This window comes from Leptonychotes weddellii, chromosome 5 (genome assembly GCF_054177405.1).
Source record: "Leptonychotes weddellii isolate Sample4059 chromosome 5, ASM5417740v2, whole genome shotgun sequence".
Taxonomy (NCBI): domain Eukaryota; kingdom Metazoa; phylum Chordata; class Mammalia; order Carnivora; family Phocidae; genus Leptonychotes; species Leptonychotes weddellii.
This window is the reverse complement of record NC_138373.1, coordinates 91,338,007-91,350,203: the sequence shown is the minus strand read 5'-3', so window position 1 is coordinate 91,350,203 and position 12,197 is coordinate 91,338,007. Positions and strand designations below refer to the sequence as shown.

Here is a 12,197-nt window from a genome sequence, read left to right as displayed (position 1 = left end):
CTATATAGGTTTCTTCAACCCTGAATTCTCATCTCTGGTGATAATAATACTTCTCTCAGTCTCCAGGTAAAGGTGGGGGCGCCCTTCACATGGAAGAATTATTTCCTGCACTCAGGGAGACAGAGGGTCAAGATGCCCTTCTTGCACTGTCTGCTTTTCAAGTAATTCAAAATAATCATTGTGTCATTGTGGCATATTTTGGGGTGGTCTGCCTTGCGCCCCCACAAAGGCTTACCAGAATAACCCACTCTCTTCTCTGTAACTAGCAGAAGTCACATTTCTAAGGCTGATGTAAACCCACTCTTGCCTCTATAATCAATACAACCACTAGACAAATGCTTCCCAAGAACCTCATAAGTCAAGGAGTTTGCTTTCTTTAAGGATACTGTGCCTGATCATACAATTTTCCCTTACTTAGGTAAGTAATAAGATTCCATTTCTCTTAAGTTACAGACATTGAGTGGTAATCCGATTCCTCCTTTGATGGAGCCAGGTATAAACTATGCAAAAATGCTATTAAATGTGCAAAGAGTATGAGACAATAATTCATAAAGGAGGAAATCCAAATGCCCCCCCACACACAAAATTCAACTTCATAGATAATCTAAATAAAACATTATACTTTTTCCCCCCTGAAAGATTAATGCTGGTAAGGGTTTACTGAAACAAACAAATTTATTTATTTATTTTTTAAGTAATCTCTACACACAACCTGGGGCTCAAACTCATGACTCCGAGATCAAGAGTGGGATGTTCCCCTGACTGAGCCAGCCAGGGGCCCCTGAAATAAATTTAACACCTTGAAAATCTTTATTTTACCCTAACTCAGGAGTCTTACTTTTAACGCCCCCTCTTCCAGAGAAAAAAAGAGAAAAGGGGGAAAAGAAAGGGAGAGGAAGAGGATGGGAGGAGAGAAGGAAAAAGGAGGAAGAAGGGTGGTGGTGGGGAGGACAGAAAGGAGAGGAAGAAGAATAAAGTTGAAGGAGGAGAGAAAAGAAGATGCTTTATGAACAAATCTTTGCTGTGATAATAGAAAACATAAGAGATACCACCATGTTTTGATGGTCAAATTATATAATCACAAGGATGAGTGATCTATGGATAGTCTTATATTCTTTTTTTTTTTAAAGATTTATTTATTTATTTGAGAGAGAGAAAGAAAGAGAGAGTGAGCAGCAGGGAGGGGCAGAGGGAGAGAGAGAATCCCAAGCACACTCTGTGCTGAGCATGGAGCCTGACACAGGGCTCAATCCCATGACCCTGAGATCATGACCTGAGCTGAAATCAAGAGTCGAATGCTTAACTGACTGAACCACCCAAGTACCCCTTATGTCCTTATCTTGATCACTGTTGGCATGAGGCCTTGTTTATTTCTAATAATGCTATTTCTATTGAACTCTATTGTTCTCATTTTGATGTAGCTATGCTGGGTTTTCTTTTTGCCTATATACCTTTTCCATGTATTCACTTCTATTCTTTTCTATTACCATTTACTTTCAACCTTTCTAAAGTCTTGCATGCAGCCTATAAATGAATTTGTACAATCGAGTCTTCTTCTTTTAACTACTAAGGCATCAAGTTCATCTACCTTTACTTTATGAAATTAGTTTCACAAAAATCTACCATCCTAGTTTATGCTATCTTTTACTTCCTATTCTTTTTTGCCTCCTTATGGATTAATTTACTATTTTTTTCTACTACTTTGGAAGTTATGTGTTCTATTTGGTTTTGGGACATGGTTTTTGTTTTTGTTTTTTGTTAGTGGTTACCCTATATGTTGCCATGTGATCATTTAAATTACAATGTCTGAAGTTAATAAATATCCTTATCTCTTCCAGAAGATGAAACTGACATATAATATTATTTTGGATTTTTTTTTTTCTTTTCAATATACAAATTAAACCTCATCATTGTTTTATAGTTGATATGTGTTTAGATTTATTCAAACACTTACTACTTTGTTTTGCCCTTTGTTTCTTCTTATATCTTAGACCTTTTATCTGGGATTACTTTCCTTCTGGCTAAGCTTTCCCTCTCTTGGAGACTCAGTTTTACTTGTCTGAAAATGATTTTATTTTGCCCTCATTCTTGAAAGATACTTTCACTGGGTTTAGAATTCCAGGTTGTCAGTTATTCTCAGCACATTGAAGAGAACATTTCATTGTTTTGTGGATTACAATACCCCTAAGCCAGGTTTGACTAACTTTGCTTCTTTGAGGATTATTTCTTTTCCCTCCTATTCCCAATGATAACCTCTTTGCCATTGTTGTTCTGCAGTTTCACTATTTTGGACATAGGTAGGAATTTTTTTTATAGGTACCTGACATCAAAGCCTGAAAAAACATGCATAAAGCATAGACTGATAGAATCACCAGAAGAAACAGATAAATCTATAACTATAGTGAAGGAATTTATCATAACTCCCTAGTAACTAACAGAAAATGTTTGACAAGTTAGAAGAACTGATGTATATAACTTACAAAATTTGACATAATGGAAACATGGAACTCTGCACTGACATCTACAAACAAACAAACAAACAAACAAACACATTCTCTTTCAGCACACATGAAATTTATGAACTGAATATGTATTTGGCCATAAAGCAAATCTCAACAAAGTTCCCAGGATTAAAATCACATAGATGACATTCTCTGACAAAATGCTATTAAATTATAAGTAGACAATAAAATGGTAACTAGAAAATCTCCATGTGCTAGGAAATTAAGAAAGACACAAATTAAGAATTCAAAATGGAAATTATAATATGTTGAGCTAAACGATTCTTTTCTTTTCAAATTTTTATTTAAATTCTAGTTAGTTAATATATAGTGTAATATTGGTTTCAGGAGTAGAATTTAGTGATTCATCACTTACATATAACACCCAGTGCTCATCATAACAAGTGCCCTCCTTAATACTCATCACCCATTTAACCCACCCCCACCCGCCTCCCTCCATCAACCTACAGTTTGTTCTCTATCCTTAAGAGTCCCTTATGGTTTGCTTCCCTCTCTCTCTCTCTCTTTTTTTTCCTTCCCCTGTGTTCATCTGTTTTGTTTCTTAGTTTCCACATATGAATGAAATCCTATGGTATTTGTCTTTCTCTGACTTATTTTGCTCAGCATAATACACTCTAGCTCTATCCATGCCATTGCAAATGGCAGGATTTCATTCTTTTTGATGGTTGAGTAATATTCCACTGTGTGTGTATATATATATATATATATATATATACACGCACACACACAGCATACCTTCTTTTTCCATTCAACAGTCAAAGGACATTTGGGCTCTCTCCATAGTTTGGCTATTGTTAATAATGCTGATACAAACATCAGGGTACATGTACCCCTTCAAATCAGCATTTTTGTATCCTTTGGGTAAATACCTAGTAGTACAATTGCTGGGTCATGGGACAGTACTCTTTGTAACTTTTTGAGGAACCTCCATACTATTTTCAGAGTGGCTGCACCAGTTTGCATTCCCACCAACAGCATAAGAGTGAACCAAATGATTATAAAAATATTACAGATGGGGCGCCTGGGTGGTTCAGTCAGTTAAGCATCAGCCTTCAGCTCAGGTCATGATCCCAGGGTCCTGGGATCAAGCCCCACATTGGGCTCCTTGCTCAGCAGGAGCTTGCTCATGCTTGCTCTCTCTCTCTAGTACTCTCTCTCTCAAATAAATAAATAAAATCTTTTAAAAAATATTACAGATGGCAAAAGTAGGATGCAGATAAGTAATAGAGAGAAATGTATAAATTTAAAAAGCTTGTATTTGAAAAATAAAACAGAAAAATCAATAAATAAACATCTATAATAAATCAATGTAGGGGACAAAATTTTCCCTGATCCTCTTAGGGTTCCCAGTTGGGTCTGAAAATTAAATAAAGACAGATCAGCAGAAGAAAAGCATACATATTTATTTAATATATCTTTTTGTGGGACACTGAAGCCTTCGTAAGGAAATGAAGACCCAAAGAAACAGTTAGACTTGAGTATTTTATGCTAGGTTTGATGAAGGGTGTGCAGTCCTTTAGAAATATGATAGTAAATTGGGAGAAACATAGCAAGGCTTGCTTGTTTGGATTCTTCTCCATGTTCCTTTGTCCTTGGAGATAAGGACACTCCTTTCCTTCAGCAGAGGGAGGGCACCTCTCATATGATGGTTTTATGACCTGTTTCAGGGGTAGAGGACAGGGGAAATGTCAAAGTGACCTTCCTGCTTCTGTTTACTCAAACTCCTTCATTTTAAAATTTTCAATATGCCAAGGTGTCATATTTAGGGGTAGCATGTCCTGAACCCCATAATCACAAAAACAGCAAAAATAAATCCAAGTTAAAAACTAGAGTTATTTTAAAAAAACACACAAATCTGGCAAGAATGATAAAAAACAAGACAGAAGTGTGAAAACACACTTTACCAAAGAAGCTATATGAATGGCAAATAATATCATTTAGTCAGTGGGGAAATGCAAATTAAAACCATGAAATACCACTTCACACCCATTTGAGTGATTCAAATTAAAAAGACTAAGAATACCAGGTGTTGGTAAGAATGTGGAGCATTTGGGACTTTAATTCTTTACTGGTAAAAATAATAAAAAATGGCACAAATACTTTGAAAATAGTTTGTTAGTTTCTTTTCTTTTTTTAATATTGTATTTAAATTCCACTTAATATACAGTTGTAACATTAGTTTCAGGTGTACAATATAGTGATTCAACACTTCCATGCATCACCTGGTACACAACAATTGTCCTCCTTAATCCCCATCACCATCCCCCCATCCAGCTCCCCTGTGGTAACCATCAAATTGTTCTCTTTAGTTAAGAGTCTGTTTCTTGGTTTGCCCCCCTCCTTTTTTTTCCCCTTTGCTTGTTTGTTTTATTTCTTAAATTCCACATATGAGTGAAATCATATGGTATTTGTCTTTCTCTGACTGACTTAGCCACTTAGTGTAATACTCTCTAACTCCCTCCATGTTGTTGCAAATGGCAAGATCTCATTCTTTTTTATGGTTGAGTAATATTACATTATATATATATACCACCTCTTCTTTATCTTCATTAGTCAGTGGACATTGGGCTGTTTTCTTAATTAGGCTATTGTAGGTAATGCTGCTATAAACATCGGGGTACATATATCCCTTTGAATTAGTGTTTTTGTAACCTTTGGGTAAATTCCTAGTAATGCAATTGCATTACTAGGGTAATGGGGTAGGGTAGTTCTATTTTTAACTTTTTGAGGAAACTCCACACTGTTTTCCTAAATGGCTGCACCAGTTTGCATTCCCACCAACAGTGCAAGAGGGTTCCCCTTTCTCAGTTTGGTAGTTTCTTTGTCATTCTCTCTCTCTCTCTTTTTTTTTTTTTGGTAGTTTTTTATTAAGTGAACATATACTTACCACATGACCCAACAATTTAAGTCTCAGATATTTACCCAAAAGAAATGAAAACATACAAACATATATGTCTTTGTGAAAACACAAAGACTTGTATACAACTGTTCATTGTAGTTTTATTCATAATATCCAAAACCTGGAAACAACCGACTGATAAATGAATAAACTGCAGTACAATACTACTCACCAAGAAAAATGACGAACAATACATATGACAACATATATGAATCTCAAAAGTATTATGCTGGATACAGAGTCAGACACAAAAGACTATACTATATGATTCCACTTATATAAAATTCCAGAAAAGGCAAGCTATATAGTGACAGAAAACAGATCCACAGTTGCTGGAGACCAGAGTCAGACAGATTGACTGCAGGGGCGCCTGGCTGGCTCAGTCAGTGCAACATGTGACTCTTGATCTTGGGGTTGTGAGTTTAAGCCCGATTGTTGGGTGTAGAGATTACTTAAAAATAAAATCTTAAAAAAAAAAAAGACAGACTGACTGCAATGGGGCATGATGAACATTTTGGGGTAATAAAACCGTCCTTTCCTATCTAATTGTAACCAAAACCTGAGTTCACTCCTTGGTGAGTCACAGATAGAAACTACACAAGGTTGAGTTGGTGCACAAAGTAAACTTTATTTGCACCAAATAAGGAGATCACAGGGAATAACTTCCAAAGCTGTGACTCTTCTATAGCAAGGGTGGATAGATTCCTTTTATTTAGGGTTAGGATGAAAATTTAAAAGGGGGATTGTTGTCATCATAGGTAGAGGCAGGCATAATATGCCTAGACATACATTGTATGTTATGTAAATGAGGCCTGTACCCCTCTTGGGGGTAAAATTTAGTATCATAATGAGGTAAAGGTAATTGTGAGTCATTCTAGAGGTCACTCTATGGTCCATCTATGCCAGTGCAGGTCAGAGGTTATGCTCAAACTGGTCTGGGTAGTCTGAGCCACTGGAGGTTTTGTCAGGGCAGTTGCTATTTGCTTTCCATCTGCCTGAGTTAAGAGATAAGCTGGGGGGTGCCTGGGTGGCTCAGTCATTACATGTCTGCCTTCGGCTCAGGTCATGATCCCAGGGTCCCGGGATCGAGTCCCACATCGGGTTCCCTGCTCGGCAGGAAGCCTGCTTCTCCCTCTCCCACTCCCCCTGCTTGTGTTCCTGCTCTCGCTATGTCTCTCTCTGTCAAATAAATAAATAAAATCTTAAAAAAAAAAAAAAAGAGAGAGATAAGCTGGGGTGCCTGGCTGGCTCAGTCAGTAGAGCATGTGGCTCTTGATCTTGGGGTTGTGAGTTCGAGCCCATGTTGGGTGTGGAGATTACTAAAACAAAAAAAAAGAGGGGGAAGAGGAAAGAATTTTTTTTTAATTTAAGGAAAAATGTGAGACAAAGATTAGTGATTACAAGTAGGTGTGATGTGGGGAACAAAGGCAAAAGAAAAAAGTTAAATTTCCTTACAACTTACAGCCCATTGACAAGTTCTTGAGACAAGCAGAGTGACCTTCAACTGCCTTGATGTTGATCCTATGCTAAGGGTAAAAAGCAATCTCACCTTAACATTATCCTGAACTCCAGGATCCTGTAAGTCTCCTTTAATATATAAAAATTCTTTTGGAAACTTCCTTTATCTCTAAGCCCCCAAGATATATGTTAGCAATCATCCTCTAAGCATATGGCCCACTGATATACATCTGAAGGGTCTGATGACTAGGGTTTTACTAGACCTTTTCCTAACAATAGCTAGCCCCTCAAGGTCCTAGAAACCTTGCTTCCAAATTCCTTAGAGACTTTCGCTATCTCTGACCCCCTCCCAGCTTGAAACTATATAATGGGCCACTGCTCAGGATCCCAGTGCAGCTCTTTCTGCCCATGGGTCCTGTCCCAGTGCTTAATAAAACCACCTTTTTGCACTGAAGACATCTCAAGAATTCTTTCTTGACTGTTTGCTCCTGAACCCCAACATTTTCACATGAGGTGGGCAGTAAAACTCAGGTCTTGGGGTCTAGCTGGTGACACAATGATCGGATACTGCATTGGTTCTCAATTTTCAAGTTACAATCCATTGGTCAATTCATAAAACCACATGGATTAAAAAACGAAGTGGAATGAAATGGGCTAGAATATAACAGAAAAGAGTGGAATATGTAATGTCAGAGTGTACTGCAAGACTACCTTTCAATTATCTTGTGAAACTTTTGTTTCAATTGTATATGCCTATGTCTATATTGTGTGGTGATAAAAAGCTGAACTTTAACGCAGTTTCAAACAAAGTTCAAAAAATATTGACTAAAAAATAAAACAAAAACCCCACACTGACTTAGGGGGTCAATGTAGGAAGGGGTCTTGGCAACATTGATCCTAAAAAGAACAAGAATATACTGAGGATATGATCCATCTGTATATTTCACAAAAGAAACAATAACAGAGGTAAGTCAAACAATGAGAGGAAAAGTTCGGATGAAACATAAAACTGCAAAATTATTAGCAATTATTGGTGTCCTATGCTGGCGTTGCTTAAACCATAGGAAGACTTCATAAATGATCATTCAAACCAGGGTACCACTGAGAGTGAAAGCAGAAGCCAAGACAACAGGTATAAACTGGAATCTTGCCGGGCAATTGAGGATATACTTAAAATTGCATAGTCAGCTATTTTTAACTATGAAGAATGAGTAAGTGTCAAAACTGATCAACTAACTACAATGTTTCATCATCACCAGTGAATTATGAAGGGCTCTCTGAGTATCTGCCTTCATTACCACAGCCTTGCCTGACTGTCTGCCTCCACTAAACCTATTCTTGTTATAATCAGGATGATTCATCTAGTTTAGATTCTAAACTACAAATCTGACTGTGCCAGTGTGATATTGTGATTTATAAAAAAATATATATATATGTGGTCTCCGTCTACTGTTCCTGGCAAAACCCTTATAATTTTCAATATAAGAGTTTTAGAGGCATCTTTTGTTTACAATATTGATTTTTGTTCCCAGGCCCTGAAATAGCTCCAGGGCAATGATGGGTGTCTTTTGTTATTCATGTAATAAGCCCCTTTCAGCCACATCTGAGTTTATGTTAATAAGGAGACTTTTGGAATGCATCTAAGGATGGGGGCTCGTTGCCGGGGGAACAAACCATGTGATTAGAGGGCTGGAACTTTCAGTCTCTCCTCACTAACCCCCATCTTGGGGGAGGGGAGAGGGGCTGAAGGTCAAATCAATCACCAATGGCCAATGATTTAACCAGTCATGCCTGTGTAATGAATCCTGAACTGCTGGGATATGTAGAGGTGCTGAGAGAGGGGCACTCCTAGAGAAGACATAGAAGCTTGCATACTTTCCCACCTTCCCACATACCTTGCCTTATGTATCTCCGCATCTGGCTGTTCCTCCATATCCTTTAAAGCCTTTGCAATAAACTGGTAATCTATAAATGTTAAAGAACAAAAATTCAACGGAGCAAATTTGAGTATCTGATTGGCTTTATTCAATTCATGAATTGGACAGCAGCGCTTCTAGCAAATAGATAGGCTTTTTGAGGAATTGTACCAAACAAAAGGTTTTTACAGGCAAAAGGAGAGTGGGGCAAGGAAGTTATTAGCAAAAGAAAAGACAGGTGTTTCAGGCCAGGCCATCTCCTTTTGGGGGGAAGGGAATACAGGAGACTTATTATGGAGATTATCTCACAAGTGCTGATCAGGAAATTTCAGATCCACCCTTTAAAGGTCACATTTCTGGGAGCTAAATCTTGGTTTGCTGTAGTAGGGGCAAGTGACCCCCTTTTGAGCCCACTGTTTCTTTACCAACATAAGTTAGCTGTTTTCTGAGTTCTATGAGCTGTTCTAGCAGATTAATTGGAGGATGCAGTGGACCTCCAATTTATAGCCTGTTGTAATAAGCACAGGTGGCAACCTGGGCTTGAGATTAGAGTATGAAGTGGAAATGATGGGGGGGGGTTCAGTCTTACGGCACTGAGCCCTTAACCTGTGGGACCTGATGCTACTGAGTCAGGGGAGCCTGGGTGGCTCAGTCAGTTAAGCTTCCAACTCTTGATCCCAGCTCAGGTCATGATCTCAGGGTCATGAGATTGAGCCCATGGTTGGGCTTCCTGCTGGGAGCAGAGCCAGCTTGGGGTTCTCTCTCTCCCTCTGTCCCTCCCTCCTGTGCTCACACGTGCTCTCGATCTCTCACTCAAATAATTAAATAAATCTTAAAAAAAAAAAAGAATTGAGTTAAATTGTGTCCCAGAATTGCATGATGTGTGAAAAACCCATGTCTGCTGTCTTAAGTGTTGTAGAGTGCTCTGAATACTAGTGCGTATTATATTAGTGTGTGTAATATATATGAAGACTGTAGTTTTCCTTTACAACCAGACACAGCTTTAAACCTTTTCATCACAAACAGGATTCGATTCATATTTTGAAGTTTTGAAGCTCCATAGCACCATTTACAAAGGAAGGCTCTTCAAAACTTGCAATCCTCTCAGGTAGCTGATACTCTTTTGGAACACTCTTCTAACTTTTTGGAACTTAAAAAATTCATTTTAACCCATCCTCCAAAATTCATTTTAGCTTATCTTCTCCTAGAAGCCTTCCTCAGAGTCCCAAGATAGGCTAAGGGCAGAGGTGCCTGAAATTCTTCCTAGGGAAGCTTTAGCATGGCAGTCTGTCTGGATAGGTTGAATGCTTAAGGGATTTATTTTGAAATACCATTTGCAAAAGATGGACACTTAGGGAAGGGGGAAAATATCCCCTCTCCTCAACCCACCCCTCAGCCTACTTGGTTCTTGTGGCTGGTCTAATAATTAAATTGACACAAGACATATTAACAAGTGAGGGTCCTGCTTTTTTTTTCTCCAAATTTTTATTTAAATTCTAGTTAGTTAATATATAGTGTAATACTGGTTTCAGGGGTAGAATTTAGTGATTCCTCATTTACATATAACACCCAGTGCTCATCACAACAAAGTGCTCTCCTAAATACCCATCACCCATCTAGCCCATCCCCCACCTACCTCCTTGCATCAACCTAGTTTGTTCTGTATCCTTAAAAAGTCTCTTATGGTTTGCTTCCCTCTTTTTTTTTCCCCTTCCCATACATTCATCTGTTTTGTTTCCTAAATTCCACATATACGTAAAATCATATGTTATTTGTCCTTCTCTGACTTATTTCACTTAGCAGAATACACTCTAGCTCCATCCTTGTTGCAAATGGCAAGATTTCATTCTTTTTGATGGCTGAGTAATATTCTACTGTGTGTGTGTGTGTGTGTGTGTGTGTGTGTGTACAACTTAATTATCCATTCATCAGTTAATGGGCATTTGGGCTCTTTCCATAGTTTTGCTATTGTTGATAATGCTGCTGTAAACTGTAGGGTGCCCCTTCAATTCAGTATTTTTGCATCCTTTGGGTAAATACCTAGTAGTCCAATTGCTGGGTCGTAGGGTAGCTCTATTTGCAACTTTTTGAGGAACCTCCATACTGTTTTCAGAGTGGCTACACCAGTTTGCATTCCCACCAAGAGTGCAAAAGCATTCCCCTTTCTCCACATCCTCACCAACACCTGTTGTTTCCTGAGTTGTTAATTTTAGCCCTCTGACAGGTATGAAGTGATATCTTATCAAGGTTTTGATTTGTGTTTCCCTGATGATGAGTGATATTGAGCATCTTTTCATGCGGCTCTTAGCCTTCTGGATGTTTTCTTTGGAAAAATGTCTATTCATGCTTTCTACCCATTTCTTAACTGAATTATTTGCTTTTTTGGGTGTTGAGTTTTATAAGTTCTTTATAGATTTTAGATATTAACCCTTTATCAGATATGTCATTTGCAAATATCTTTTCCATTCTGAAGGTTGTCTTTTAGTTTTGTTGATTGTTTCCTTCACTGTGCAGAAGCGCTTTATCTTTTTTTTTAAAGATTTATTTATTTGAGAGAGAGAATGTGAGCATGAGAGCAGGAGAACAGAAGAGCTTGAAAGCACAAGCAGGGGAGGGCAGAGGAACAAGCAGACTCCCTGATAAGCTGGGAGCCCTGATGCAGGGCTCCATCACAGGACCTTGAGATCATGACCTGAGCTGAAGTCAGACACTTAGCCGACTGAGTCACTCAGGTGCCCCAGAAGCTTTTTATCTTGATGTAGTTCCAATAGTTTCTTTTTGCTTTTGTTTCCCTTGCCTCCAGTGACGTGTCTAGTGAGAAGTTGCTACAGCTGTGGTCAAATGGGTTGCTGCCTGTGTTCTCCTCTAGGACTCTGATGGTTTCCTGTCTCACATTTAGGTCTTTCATCCATTTTGAATTTGTTTTTGTTTGTGGTGTAAGAAACTGGTCCAGTTTCATTTTTCTGCATGTTGCTGTCCAGTTTTCCCAACACCATTTGTTGAAGGGACTGTCTTTTTTCCATCAGATATTTGTCCCTGCTTTGTGAAAGATTAGCTGACCATAGAGTTGTAGGTCCATTCTGGGTTTTCTATTTTGTTCCATTGATCTATGTGTCTGTTTTTGTGCCAGTACCATACTGTGTTGCTGACTACAGCTTTGTAATATAGCTTAAAGTCTGGAATTATGATGCTTCCAGCTTTGCTTTTCTTTTTCAATATTGTTTTGGCTACTCAGGGTCTTTGAGGTTCTATACAAATCTTAGGATTGTTTTTTTGACCTCTGTAAAAAACGCTAGTGGTATTTTGATAGGGATTCCAATAAATGTGTAGATGAATTTGGGTAGTATAGACATTTTACAATATTTATTCTTCTAATCCATGAGCATGGAATGTTTTCCTATT

General features: G+C 38.2%; 1 long non-coding RNA gene across 2 annotated transcripts in view; it reads right to left on the bottom strand.

Moving 5' to 3' along the window:
- Window positions 1-12,197, bottom strand: part of LOC115939891 (uncharacterized) — a 168,544-nt gene that overhangs the window by 9,364 nt on the left and 146,983 nt on the right. The window contains exons 7-8 of one of the 2 annotated variants that reach the window (XR_014145649.1): window positions 8,775-8,844; window positions 3,695-4,180 (exon numbers count right to left, since the gene is read on the bottom strand). The exons of the other annotated variant lie outside the window; for it this stretch is intronic. This is a non-coding gene — a long non-coding RNA (uncharacterized LOC115939891). Of the gene's footprint in view, window positions 1-3,694; window positions 4,181-8,774; window positions 8,845-12,197 lie in introns of those variants that run through there. 2 annotated transcript variants of the gene reach the window in all.